The sequence below is a fragment of the Lithobates pipiens genome, unplaced genomic scaffold (assembly GCF_037356315.1).
Source record: "Lithobates pipiens isolate NorthernLeopardFrog02 unplaced genomic scaffold, aLitPip1_a1.2 Scaffold_3, whole genome shotgun sequence".
Lineage (NCBI taxonomy): Eukaryota > Metazoa > Chordata > Amphibia > Anura > Ranidae > Lithobates > Lithobates pipiens.
The window spans coordinates 69285117-69300284 of NW_027507790.1; the positions used below are offsets into that span (position 1 = coordinate 69285117).

At 43.0% G+C, this 15168-nt stretch overlaps 1 protein-coding gene across 1 annotated transcript in view; it reads left to right on the plus strand.

The window, feature by feature from the left end:
- Positions 1-15168, plus strand: part of TMEM132D (transmembrane protein 132D) — a 1480018-nt gene that overhangs the window by 163757 nt on the left and 1301093 nt on the right. The gene's annotated exons all lie outside the window — the stretch shown is intronic.

Genomic DNA, 15168 nt, shown 5'->3' on the forward strand with positions numbered 1-15168 from the left:
ACTCAGCTATACCCAGCAATAACCAGCAATACTTAGCCATACTCAGCAATACCCAGCACTACCAAGCCATACTCAGCCAAACCCAGCAATACTCAGCCATACCCAGCAATACCTAGCCATACTCAGCCATACTCAGCAATACCCAGCCATACTCTGCCATACCCAACCATACTCAGCCATACCCAGCCATACTCAGCCATGCCTCATCCATGCAACATCCATGCCACTACAGTGCCCATCAGTGCCACTACAGTGCCCATCAGTGTTTCACAAAAGTGTAATAGGTAGTCAAATTAGATTTGACATTTATGCCCCTAGAACACCTGATGGTGCTACCTGCATTTCGGGCCTCTGTATGTGGCCAGACTGTGGAAAAGTCTCCCACATGTGGTATCGCCATACTCGAGAGGAGTAGAAGAATCTATTTTGGGGTGTAATTTTTGGTATGTATGTGCTACGTGTTAGAAATATTGAAAAAATTGACAACTTTGTTTTTCCATTTTCTTTCCACAAATTCCAAAAACAAAAAATGACATGTTCAAAATACTCATTATGCCTCAATGATTATATGTTGGGGTGTTTTCTTTCCAAAATGGGGTCATTTTTGGAGCGTTTCCATTGTCCTGGTGCTCCAGGGCCTTCAAAAGTGCAGGCGGTAGCCAAGAAATGATATGTGTAATTTATGCTCCTAGAACACCTGGAGGTGCTCCCTGCATGTTGGGCCTCTGTATGGGGCCAGGCTGTGTACAAGTCTCACACATGTAGTATTGCCATACTCAGGAGAAGTAGCAGAATGTGTTTTGGGGTATGCATATGCTGTGTGTGAGAAATAACCTGCTAATGTGAAAATGTTGTGAAAAAAGGAAACAAAAAATCTTGATTTTGCAAAGAATTGTGGGAAAAAAATTAGAACTTCAAAAAACGCACAATGCCGCTTACTAAATACAGCGGTCCGTCTACTTTCCGTAAAAGGGTCATTTGGGGGGTATTTTTACTTTCCTGGCTTGTTATGGTCTCAAGAAATGAGATAGAACATCAGTACTTCAGGTGTGATCAATTTTCAGAGATTGGCACCATAGCTTGTGGACTCTATAACTTTCACAAGGACCAAATAATATACACCGATTTGGGTTATTTTTACCAAAGATATGTAGCAGTAGACATTTGGCCAAAAATGACAGAAACTAAGAAAACTTTATTTTTTTTTATAGAATTTTCGGTCTTTTTTCTTTTATAGCACAAAAAATAAAAAACCCAACAGCGATTAAATACCACCAAAGGAAGGCTCAATTTGTGTGAAAAAAAAAAATGTGAGAGCACCGAAAGCTGAAAATTGGTCTGATTAGGAAGGGGTGCCCGGTGGGTAAGTGGTTAAGGTAAAACATGTCCCAGTATTCGTATTGTACCCTCACCCCTGGGGAAAATCTGAAATATTGGGAGAAAAATAGATCTTTTATGCCGCGTACACACGACCGGACTTAGGACGGAGTTCTGACAGAGTTCTGACGGACTTTCCGAATGAACGGACTTGGCCACACACAATCACACCAAAGTCCGAAGGATTCGAACGTGATGACGTACGACTGGACTAGAATAAGGAAGTTCATAGCCAGTAGCCAATAGCTGCCCTAGCGTCGGTTTTTGTCCGTCGGACTAGCATACACACGAGCGGATTTCTCGGTAGGAACTGGGTCCGGCGGAGTTCTGGCGGAAAAATTTGAAACATGTTCCATTTCTAAAGTCTGTCAGACTTTTGCAAATCAAAAGTCCGCTGCAGCCCACACACGATCGAATGGTCTGCCGGAATCATTTCGTCAGACTTTTGATGTTGAAAAGTCCGGTCGTGTGTATGCGGCATTACTGTTTTTTTTCCAAAGCCATTTTTTGTTTTTTTTGGAAAAAAATGAAGTGGGGAATATGTTAATTTACAATTATAAATAGTATATCTATGGCATGGTATTCAAACTATATACAGTAATATGAAAACTTTATTGACAGATTTTTTAATTTTTATGTAAAGTTCTAAATTATTGTAAGTTCTCTCAGCTGAAGACAAGTAAATCCTGGAATACAATTCAAATAGCAATGTACTGCTCAATGCTTTTCGCAAACAAAATAAATATGAATCTCTGCCACTAGGGGGCACTGCATGGGAAATTTTGTTTGATTGTGGGCTCCATCTTGTACCTCCTACAGTTGTGTGATTGTTTGGATACAGCAGATTATAGTTTCTGTTTGACAGGTACAAGGGTGCATTTGCCTGTCAAATTTGTTTATCTTCATAACCTTTAAATGATTCTTATTGTTCTCCACCATCTCAGCATAATGTTTACCTATAGTCTGCTCAGTAAATAGCTTTTTATTTTTCTCCTCTCAGTAAAATGGTAAGACCAACATTCAGAGTTTGGAAACATTTCCACAGTGCAATTTCTGCAAAGAGCCAAGCTGCAATTTGCAAATAGACATGTGCAGTTAGTTTTGTTCCAAATCATTTGACAAAACCATTTTGACAAATCCATTAATTCGGAAATATTTGAATGAATGAAAACCTGTTTGACAAATTTTGCTGAAAACGAAAATTCAGAAATTGGGAAATTCAAAAATCTGGAAAGTCAAACATTTGAAAATCTGAAAATAAGAATGAAAATCTGATGATTCAAAGGAACGAAAATTTGAAAATAAGAACGAAAGTCCGAAAATTCGAAAACCCAAAAATGTGAAAATCCGAAATAATAACTAACTAATAATAATAACTATTACTAACTATTAACCACTTGGGACCCGCGCTATAGCCGAATGACGGCTACAGCGTGGATCTCCTTTTCCGGGACTACATCTATTGTATGAGCGGCCTGCGCGCCCCCTGAGGGGCGCGCTCGGCGCGCCCTGTGGTCGGCGAGTCTATGAGACTCGCCTGATCACCGATCAGAGCAAGGGGTCGATCCCGACCCCTTATCACGTGATCAGCTGTCAGCCAATGACAGCTGATCATGTGATATAATGGAGCCAGTAATCGGCTATTATTCCTCCTCGCGCTGACAGCAGTCCCGATCACGGCCAGCCCTGCCAGTGCCCACCTGCCCCCTGCCAGTGCCCACCTGCCCCCTCATCAATAAAGATGATTAAAAAATAAGTGCCCCCCGTCAGTGCCACCCAGCAGTGCCCATAGTGCCACCCAGCAGTGCCCACAGTGCCACCCAGCAGTGCCACCCAGCAGTGCCCACAGTGCCACCCAGCAGTGCCCACAATCTGCCTCAACAAAGGTGTTGCACCCCAGTGCCACATATCCATGCCCATCAGTGTCATCTACCAGTGCCCAGCAGTGCCACCTATCAGAGCCACCTATCAGTGCCACCTATCAGTGCCCATCAGTCCCATCTATCAGTGGTACCTATCAGTGTCCCTTAGTGCCACCCATCCGTGCCACCCATCTGTGCCACCCATCCGTGCCATCTTATCTGTGCCCATCTTTGCCCATCAGTGCCGCCTTATCTGTGCCGCCTTATCTGTGCCTATTAGTGCCACCTTAACTATGCCTATCAGTGTCCACCAGTGCAGCCTATCAGTGCCCACCAATGCAGCCTATCAGTGCCCACCAGTGCAGCCTATCAGTGCCCACCAGTGCAGCCTATCAGTGCCGCCTCATCAGCGCACTTCAATGAAGGAGAAAAATGACCTGTTTGCAAAATTTTATAACAAACTATTAAACATGATTTTTTTTTTTCATCTTTTTTTGTTTGTTTAGCAAAAAATAAAACTCCCAGCTGTAATTAAATACCACCAAAAGAAAGCTCTATTTGTGGGAAAAAAATTATAAAAATGTCATTTGGGTACAGTGTTGTATGCCCGCGCAATTGTCATTCAAAGTGCATCAGCGCTGAAAGCTGAAAATTGGTCTGGGACTGAGGGGGGTTTAAGTGCACAGTAAGCAAGTGGTTAAATGATAGGTATTGGAATTTCCTTTTTCAGTAATTGTGAGTACTGACTTTACAACCACTTTAACTAAACTGAACTGAACCGAAGTGCAAATTGATGTAAACCCTCACATATACCCAGTGAAGTGAACAGCCTCAGATGATGCACAGAGATAAAACAAATCTCCCTACATATGTTTTACATGTATATCTGCTGTCTCCAGCTTTCTACACTGTTTAGAAAGTGCACTTGGTGTTAGAAAAATGTCTTCCTGTTTCAGCAGTGGGAGGGGAGTCTGGACACACACTGTGTGAGCTGATTAGAGGAAAGGGACAAACATCCTCTCCACATAGGCAGAGGAACAAAGAAACTTGCAGGACTGTGCTTTGAATAGACAAGCTCTCTGCTTATCTACCTTCTCCGACACAAATCCAGCTGCTTTTATCTCCTGTGTCGGAGAGCTTGTCAGAAGTTATCATGCTGATAACAGAGGAACGGAGCAGCAGAAATACACGGGACTCAGAGCTTTGGAGAGAGATAAGTAAAGACTACAGATACATGTGCCCAGGTCAGATTTCTTCATGAATCGGGTTTACATCCACTTTATCTAAACGTAACTGACCGGAACCAGGGCCAGATTAAGAGCATCATGTGCTTGGTGCTGAGGATTTTGGTGGACCTTTTACTGGGCACCCCTCTGATTTCCAAGAGCCTGTGCTGGCGTGTGCCCAAACTCAAAAGTGCACAGCCACACAGGCATAACACTAGGGAAGCCTGGCATTTGATTTGCCAAATTTCTGTAAGGGCCGTGCATTGGCATGCCCTCTGAGCTGAAAGAGTGCAGCTGCAAAGGCCTAACACTATGGAAGCCCCAGACTTCTGTAAGAACCCTGCATTGGCGTGCCCCAGGCTTCTGTTAGGACTGCTCATGCAGTGCCCATTATCAATCCCACCACCCTGCCTAGGCGGTGCATGTGGAATGCAGGGCCGGTGAGGAGAGATCTCTTCCCATTGGCCCATTGCTTTCCATGTCCTTTTTGGGTGGCTGGGCCTATATTAAGGTAGGGGCCTGGAGCTGCAGCTCCAATAGCCCCTACGTTAATCCAGCCCTGACCGGAACCGAAGTGCAGACTGATATAAACTGAACCAAACTAAGCTGAACTAAAGTGCAAAACAGATGTAAATGGATGTAAACTGAACTGAACTGAAGATGGATGTACAAACTGATGTAAATGGATGTGAACTGAAGATGGATGTGTAAACTGATGTAACCTGAATCAGAATTCATTATTTTTTTCCTAGCACTTAGTGACTGAACTGATGAAGCCCGTGTTTTAGGACTAATATGAACATATATAAATATACAATAATAGAAGCATTTTAAAAGAATTGAACTGGTCTGAATACTCATCGTACATATGTCAAAGAAAAATTGGAGACTGTTCATGACCAAGTAGTGCAATTAGCATCAGACTGACAAGCCAGGAACCTATGCATTCAAAAACAGCTCAGCAATGGCAGCTACATCACTTATATTCTGACAGGTTCCTTTAGTGTTGTGTATTGAGCAGCATTCGGTCATATTAAGACACGTTATTACAATATTGCTTGTATCCTACTTACATTGGACAATATAGTGGTATTCAGTCTACTGTATATTGTTGTGTTTGACAAAGATTATTTCTTAATCTCTGATACTTGGGGAAAATGTTTTTGCCTGACCCTATCCTATAAAATAAGGGCTTGTATTAACAATGGATAAATTGGATAAATATTCTAATTGATGGTACAGTAGGACCAAAAAATTAAAAAGATAGAAAAAAAGCTTAACATAATTGGAAATATAGATATTTAAGGATGTTGCCCCGGGTGCAATCAATAGAGGCAGTTCTGCATGGAGTTTTCCTGTAGACCAAAGGTGAAGTGCGTACCAGTGGTCCATTACCGGATGCCGACTACATTGAAGCAAGGGGTATTTCTGCAAACCTTTAGTGTTCACAATTTGCAATGTGATACCTCAGAGCTTCAAATAAACTACAATTTAGCTTCCCAAACTATATGCCAGAGTTAGACAGAATGCAGCATAAACAAACTTGAATGATAATTAGAATGTTAATGGAAGGATCGTGTTATTTATTTTGCATAAACCCTTCACATGAATTTATCATTAGCAGACTCTCTATGTATAGACAGCAGGTGGATGTAATAAAGTTTTTTTTTCCAAAGTGCTAGAAGCAGAAGCAGGAACAGAATTTGTTAGTACAAAAGCAGAAATCCTGCAAACAAAGCAATAATAAAATATGACTGCCTCTTATGGGACAAATACGTGGCAGCAACAATACTGTTAGGGTAGATTTGCGTCAAAATCTCCCTTGCGTCTGAAGCCCGATTCATGTTCGGATCGCGCTCCAGAGGCTACTGACAGTGAGGAAGCAATGCAAAGCATCCTCACCGCCTGTTTTAACCTTTTTGCCAACAAACGCGATTGAGGCATGTTTACGCTACATGTGGGGTCAACTTTTCTATGGGCACGAAGCGAAGCATCGCAGGCCTGACATCCCTGTACACAGCTTATTGAAGTTTAGGAGGGAGGGTGGCAGGTTGTCAAAACGCAGCTCTACTGCTAATTTTTTGCCACCCTCCCAACCAAAAGTCTAAATGAAGCCTTATGCCACGTACACATGATCAGATTGTCCGACAACAAAACCGTGGATTTTTTTTCCAAAGGATGTTGGCTCAAACTTGTCTTGCTTACACACAGTCAGGCCGCGTACACACGGGCGGACTGTTCACCCAACTTTGTCCGCTGAACAGTGTTTGGGCGGACAGTCCGCTCGTGTGTGGGCTTTCAGCGGACAGTTTGACGGACAAGGTTTTTCGGAAATTCCGTAAAACTGTCCGCTGAAACCTTGTTTCAGCGAACAGTCCGCTCGTGTGTAGGCTTGTTCGTCAAACAAAGTTGGGCGCATGCTCAGAAAGGATTTTCACGCCGAAAGCTATAATGCAGTGTATAGGACGTAGTATTTTTCGTCCCGTCGTACGTGCCGTTCACGTCATCGCGCACGGTTTCAGCAAACTGTTCGTCCGTCGTGTGTGGCCATGTCCGTCCATGCTAAGTTTGAGCGGACTGTTTGCCGAAACTGTTGGACGGACAAAGTTGGGCGAACAGTCCGCGCGTGTGTACGCGGCCTCACACAAATGTTGGCCAAAAAAGAACGCGGTGACGTACAACACGTATGACGAGCCGAGAAAAAGAAAGTTCAATAGCCAGTGTGGCTCCTTCTGCTTGATTCAGAGCATGCATGAACTTTTGTGCGGCAGACTTGTGTACACAAGATCGGACTTTTCGACAACAAGTTTTGTTGGCGGAAAATGTGAGAACCTGCTCTCAAACATTTGTGGGCAGGAATTCCGACAGCAAATGTTCGATGGAGCATACTGTACACATGGTTGGACACATCAAATATTTCCCATCAGAAAGTCCGACCGCGTGTACGCGGCATTAGGCTACACGTTTTTTTGAATCTCAGCCGGTTCAGCAGGAACCAGCCGTGTTACGACAGATGGACGCATACAGGTAGATTAACGTACCTGTATGTGGCCCTTTAAGAGGTGGCTTTCGGCCGCACATACGCCCGCAGGGAGCTCCGTGACCATTATCGTGGGTCCCGTGGACTCTGTGTCCACGAGGATACCGGTGATCGTCTCACGGTGAGGAAGTACGGGGAGATGCTAATGTAAACAAGCATTTCCCTGTTCTGCCTAATGACACTGTCACTGATCACAGCTCCTTGTAATCAGGAGCAGTGATCAGTGATGTGTCACACACAGCCCCTCCTCCCAACACTTATAATCACTCCCTAGGACACACTACACCCTACAGCGCCACCTAGTGGTTAACCCATTTACTGCCAGTGACATTTTTACAGTAATCAACGTAATTTTTTAGCATTGATCGATGTATTAATGCCAATGGTCCCAAAAATGTGTCAAAATTGTCCGATGTGTCCACCATAATGTTGCAGTCATGATAAAAATCGCTGATCGCCGCCATTACTAGTAAAAAAAAATTATCAATAAAAATGCCATAAAACTATCCCCTATTTTGTAGAGGCTATAACTTTTGTGCAAACCAATAAATAATAGCTTATGGCGATTTTTTTTTACCAAAAATATGTAGAAGAATACGTATCGGCCTAAACTGAGGAAAAAAATGTTTTTTAATATATATTTTTGGGGGATATTTATTATAGCAAAAAGTAAAAAATAAAAGATTTTTTCAAAATTGTCGCTTTTTTTGTTTATAAAGCAAAAAAAAAAAACGCAGAGGCGATCAAATACCACCAAAAGAAAGCTCTATTTGAGGGAAAAAAAGGACGTCAATTTTGTTTGGGAGCCACCTGTCCCTGCAGAATATGGGAGGGACAGAAATACAAGGAATAAACTACAGAAGAAGAGAAAAACAAACTAGTAAGTGTAGCACTGACTCCCGAAGGAGCTGCTAGTTTTATTGGGCTTACCGTTACCTTCTTGATTGTTTCTCCATCTAAGGTTTCCTGTGGTAAATGGCCCAAAGAAATGTGGAAACTAACACCGAATCCTCTTTTGGGTTATTTATTTAAAGTATAAACAGAGTCTCTCAGTTTAGGGTAAAGTGTTAGCATTAAGTTCAGGTACTTTGGACTGAAAAAATTATAAGTCTGTTATAGAAGAAATCCAGAGAATAACCGTTTCACAGCTGGATTTCACAACCCCTGGATAGATCTCCTCTCACTAGGCCTAGCAGCCGGTGGGATGTTAAGTAAAGTCTCTGCCACAGACTTGAATGTAGAATACTTGAGAAAAGTCTCTGCCACAGACTTGAGTATAACTGAGGGACGTAGACAAATTTAAAGAGCTATCATACGGTACTAGTATCTCTCAGCCGATCCATGAAGTGTCCTTCAACTGAGCCTCCAGGCTCCTTCAGAGAAGCCAGCCTTGCACACGGCCTTCTCCTGAAGAGTCCTCCCCTGGGTGCTTCTCCAGTTGCTGGGCCTCTCCCTTAGACGAGACAGCACCAGCCCACCTTTGAATCAATAAGACCCTGATATCCATTCAGGCCTGTCCCTGCAGTTGCTTCACCTTGGGCCAGCCAGCCCAGAGACTTGGAAATGCATGATTCTGCACCCCAGGCCAGGAGGGCCATGGGGGGCTGATCAGGAGGACCAGAACCAAACAGACAGAAAAACCTCTCTGGACCAGTACCCCAGACCACGTGATGTCAGTACCTTAAATACCCCCTCCCAGAAGGCACAGCAAGAGAACACTCCCACTGGGCTGGTTCAGAGAGACATTCAATACACCCAGCTAGACTGCGTTCTCAAACTTGCCGGCGATGACAGCGACACATCAATGAGAACCCAGTGCAACCCAGCCAGACTGGTACTGAAACCATACATTTAGTAAAATTAGCTGCAAAAAACAACTGTGGTTTCAGGAGAATTAACTTTGAAAACATGCTCGTCAGGAGCCAGCGCTACATAAGCATAGACAATGAACAGCTTCAAATGATTGTAAAGCCTTAATAAGTGTAAAATAATACCTGTTGATCCTGTCAGTAATCTTGGGAGCTGTTGAGGTTTTTTGCACTCTTCCTCAGTAACTGTTATAAGTTAGCTTTATTCCTAGTTCTCTCAGTAGACTACAAAACTATATTTCACTTTCTGTATTTAAAATATGTACATTCCCAGATTGTATGTCTTGGCTTAGCTAGAGAGGAAAGCTTACTGAAGCTTTATTGTGCTGGAGTTCACAAGCTATCAATGAAGGAGAAAGGAAAGAGAATCAGGGAGATAAGATAAGACACTCTAATTGTACATTTAATTATTTTGTGTCCCCCTGGCAGCAGTGTTTGTCCTGCCACCTCTCTTGCTTTTTTTTTCTCCCTCCCTAATATATGTTCCTTCGGTACACTTTGTTTCATTCCTGTTGCTTTCTTCCTCCTTCAGCAGTAGTAAATTGTAAAGCTGTCAACTGATTTTTTTCTCCAAATAATCAGTGGCTCTGATTTTAGGCACGGTGCCACGAATAGAAAGTAACTGAGTATGTGAAGAGCAGGGTAAGACAGTGTATTACTCTATTTTACACAGAATAGAGACTTATTTTTAATGTTTTACATAGTGTGGTAGTATGGTACCCCACCAGCAGAAGAATGCAGGGTTCTGAACCAGGCAGGTTGAGGGGCTCCAGGAAAGTTGTTTGTTTGTGAGGAAACTGGCTTTTCAGTTTCCTCTGTGTTTTCAAAAATCCAGTTTGGGACCTGGAGCCCGGAGATTCCATAGTGTTATGGGTGGGACGGAATCTCCAATCCTGGGACCGGGTTTTGGGAACAGCCAGAAGTCTGGCTGGATGATTGCACAGGTGGGTCCTGGGTTTAAAACAGAGCCAAGACCATGCTTCTGGGCTCCACCCTTCCGAGGAGTCCAGGCGAGTAAGGGAGAAGTGTGCATGTCTGCACAGGTCGGTCTGTCAGAGCAGACAGAGGGTCCAAGCTTGTGGGCTGAAAAAGAAGCTAGTAAAGAGTGCTGAGGTACTGGGTGTACAGGAACTCTGTTACAGAGCCAAGAGGGCTGCAGCATAAGTCTGAGCAGCAGTGCTGCTAAAGAGAGCCAGGTGGCTTGGTATTTTTGGTTCTACTTACATTATTGCTAAAACCCCTGTGTGGGCAACTCTTCTGTTATCGGACTTTTCTTTCTTTAATAAAAGTGGGCCTACAAGCCCTTAAAACTGCATATCTGGCGTGGACTCAGCTCACTGGTAAGCTCTACCCTTAAGCTAAGATAACCCCCAAATATTACAATAGCTACACCTGCAAAAGGGGCCAACCTGAAGTAATCTAATGCCCTGTACACACGACCCCTTTTCTCGTCGGAATAAACTCTGAAGGTTTTTCTGACGGAATCCCGCCAGAATTCCACTGAAACTGTCTTGCGTGCACATGATCACACCAAAGTCCGACCGTCAAGAACGTGGTAATGTACAACACGTACGATGGCCTAGAAAAAGGAAGTTCAATTGCCAGTAGCCAATAGCTTCCGTCTCGTACTTGCTTCAGAGCATGTGTCGTTTTTGGTCTCTCGGAACAGCATATAGACCAGCGGTTTTCCCGATAGGAATTGGTTCTGTCGGAAATATTTACAACATGTTCTATTTGTAGGTCCGTTAGAATTTTTGGAAAAAAAAGTCCAATGAGGCATACACATGATCGGAATATACAATGAAAAGCTTCCGTCTGACTTTTTCTGTAGGACATTCCGCTCATGTGTACGTGGCATAACAGGACTCAATTTTCTGACTAAAGTTCCAATTTAAGTTCTCAACCTACAGATCATAAAATATATGTAGAGAAGTCTTTATATATTTGTATGTAGCATGAAGTTTTGCAGTCCATTGGCACATTTGCAGTCCATGTATACCTACATATAAATTGCTAGCCTACAGCAGATCTTAAAGATACAGAAGAATGTGTCACCAGCAGTCACTTGAACTGGGATACTTTGTGATAAAAGGAGGTTAGAACAGGGAAAAATAGTCAGAAATGCACTCCTACATTTCTGGTTGGACGACACCAAAAAATAAAATGCAACTGGATTAGCAAGGTTTTTATACAGTTCTGGGGAGAAGTGTCCAGGAAAACCCCTTACATGGCACCTTTGAAATAAAAGCCTGAGGGCTGTAGTAACACTTATCTTTACTGATGCTAAGTAGACTTTGGCAGAAACATGGAAATCGGCAGTACCAGTAATGCTGGTCAAGTAGAAAATGTCTTGACAAATTAGAACATTTCAGCTTTTTAATTCCATGCGTAACTTCAACGGGCTGGACACATCAGATCATATAGTACACGCCTTCCATGCTTGATTTGATATTCATGTATATTTAACGAGGTAAGGAATTATGTGGTCTTGAAGTTAGGTCTCGGCCTAAACGCTTCCCCTCCTGTCTCAACAAACCCCCCCCCCCCCCATTTTCTTTCATAACACTATTTATTTTCTATACTGGCTTCGGGCTCCTGTCTTTTCTTTTCTATCTCCTGATTACTTTACTAGCATAAACAGTCCTTTCTTTGTATGTGGGTGGTGACCACCAGATACAGGTTTATTGCACCACATAGTATTAATCAGTTGGCTTCTGCATACTGTGAATGTATTAGCGGTATGAGAAATTCTAACTGTACCCCTTAGTTCCGCTTTATGTAACTGATTGTTACTATTATCTTCACTGTTCCTTTAATCATTGGTCCTAATCTATTCTGTGTAGTGCTCTGCCATACTTATTACAATCAATAAAAAATTATTACAACAGAAAAGGGTAACAAAGTCTTCTACGTCCAGTACAGTAAATTAAACATGCAGCGCACATCGCCACTGTTATTTTGGTCACCTTCCAAGTTGACATAGGCTTATTGAACGACAGGCTTCTGGAGAATACCAATCCTTGGTCATGCTGCAATGATTTAGTCTTTTTTTTTTTTTAGCAGTTAAATCCAAAGCAGCACATTCACTGGCTTTTGTTACATTGGTTGCATTACAATCTGTCCAAAGCTTTTCAAAAGATGTCAAACTCCACATTGTTAAAATATACACAAACACATGCTTTATATGACCACTCATAAACTACCTCTGACTAGTAGGGAGGGGCTGAGTACCCCCCCCCCCCCGGTTCGTTTCGCACCAGAACATGCGAACAGGCAAAGAATTTGTGCGAACATGCAAACCCAAATAAAGTCTATGGGACACGAACAGGAAAAATCACAAGTGCTAATTTTAAAGGCTTACAGTGGTGTGAAAAAGTGTTTGCCACCTTCCTCATTTCCTGTTCCTTTGCATGTTTGTCACACTTAAGTGTTTCGGAACATCAAACCAATTTAAACAATAGTCAAGGACAACACAAGTAAACACAAAATGCAATTTGTAAATGAAGGTGTTTATTATTAAAGGTGAAAAAAAATCCAAACCATCATGGCCCTGTGTGAAAAAGTGATTGCCCCCTAAACCTAATAACTGGTTGGGCCACCCTTAGCAGCAACAACTGCAACCAAGCGTTTGCGATAACGTGTAATGAGGCTTTTACAGTGTCCTGGAGGAATTTTGGCCCACTCATCTTTGCAGAATTGTCCTAATTCAGTTACATTAGAGGGTTTTCGAGCATGAACGGCCTTTTTAAGGTCATACCACAACATCTCAATAGGATTCAGGTCAGGACTTTGGCTAGGCCACTCCAAAGTCTTCATTTTGTTTTTCTTCAGCCATTCGGTGGTGGACTTGCTGGTGTGTTTAGGATCATTGTCCTGCTGCAGAACCCAAGTTCGTTTCAGCTTGAGTACACGAACAGATGGTCGGACATTCTCCTTCAGGATCTCTTGGTAGACAGCAGAATTCATAGTTCCTTTTATCACGGCAAGTCTTCCAGGTCCTGAAGCAGCAAAACAGCCCCAGACCATCACACTACCACCACCATATTTTACTGTTGGTATAATGTTCTTTTTATGAAATGCAGTGTTCCTTCTACGCCAGATATACTTGGACACACACCTTCCAAAGAGTTCCACTTTTGTCTCATCGGTCCACAGAATGTTGTCCCAAAAGTCTTGGGGATCATCAAGATGTGTTGTGGAGAAATTGAGACGAGCTTTGATGTTCTTTTTGCTCAGCAGTGGTTTTCTCCTTGGAACTCTGCCATGCAGGCCATTTTTGCCCAGTCTTTTCCTGATGGTGGAGGCATGAACGCTGACCTTAACTGAGGCAAGTGAGGCCTGCAGTTCCTTGGACGTTGTTGTGGGGTCTTTTGTGACCTCTTGGATGAGTCGTCGCTGCGCTCTTGGGGTAATTTTGGGCGGCCGGCCACTCCTGGGAAGGTTCACCACTGTTCCATGTCTTCGCCATTTGTGGATAATGGCTCTCACTGTGGTTCGCTGGATTCCCAAAGCTTTGGAAATGGCTTTATAACCCTTTCCAGACTACTAGATCTCAATTACTTTCTTTCTCAATTGTTCCTGAATTTCTTTGGGTCTCGGCATGATGTGTAGCTTTTAAGGATCTTCTGGTGGACCTTACTGTGTCAAGCAGCTCCTATTTAAGTGATGCCTTGATTGTGAACAGGTGTGGCAATAATCAGGCCTGGGTGTGGCTAGAGAAATTGAACTCAGGTGTGGACAACCACAGTTATAGTATGTTTTAACAAGGGGGGCAATCACTTTTTCACACAGGGCCATGATGGTTTGGATTTTTTTTCACCTTTAATAATAAACACCTTCATTTACAAATTGCATTTTGTGTTTACTTGTGTTGTCCTTGACTATTGTTTAAATTGGTTTGATGTTCCGAAACACTTAAGTGTGACAAACATGCAAAGGAACAGGAAATGAGGAAGGGGGCAAACACTTTTTCACACCACTGTATATGCAAGTTATTGTCATAAAAAGTGTACTTCCCCAAGGGACATGTATCAATGCAAAAAAAGTTTTTAAAACGGCTGTTTTTTTCAGGAGTAGTGATTTTAATAATGCTTAAAGTGAAACAATAAAAATGAAATATTCCTTTCCTCGTGCCTGGGGGGTCCCCTTAGTCTTCCTGTAAAGTGGCGCATCTGTGCAATGTGTATTACAGTGCCTCAGCAAAATGGCATTTCTAAAGGAAAAAATTTAATTTAAAATTGCTCGAGGACCTTGTCCCCATCAACATGGGGAGGGTGCTTTGGGGTGGTTGTGGGGGTCTGCGGGTGGGGGGCTTAAAATACTCTGCCTCCATGGGAGGCCTCCCGGCGAATGCTGTCTTTTCGCTGTGATAGCTGTTATATAGGCAAAGGCAGGGCCACCCACTGACGTAACCAGATGACCCAACCCCTTTGACAGCACATGACGTCAGAAGGGGCGGGGTCGGTCACTCAGTTACATCACTCAGTTACATAACCAAGTGGCCCCGCCCTTGCCTGTATAACAGCTGTCACAGCCAAGAGAGACCTCCCATCGAGGCGTAGCTTTTTTTTCTTTCTATTTATCGGGTCCGTCGGGTGGCATAATTGAAGATGGATGGACATCACAGGACACTTTTATTTTTAATTTTAAAATTTTTTAAATTAAGGAATTGCCAAAAACTGTCTTTTGTGGTTTTTACTTTTTGACACTTTTTTGGTGAATGGGTAGGGGTACAATGTACCTGATACCCATTCACATAAGGGGGATCCGGGGTCCCCCTTGCTAAAAGGGGCTTC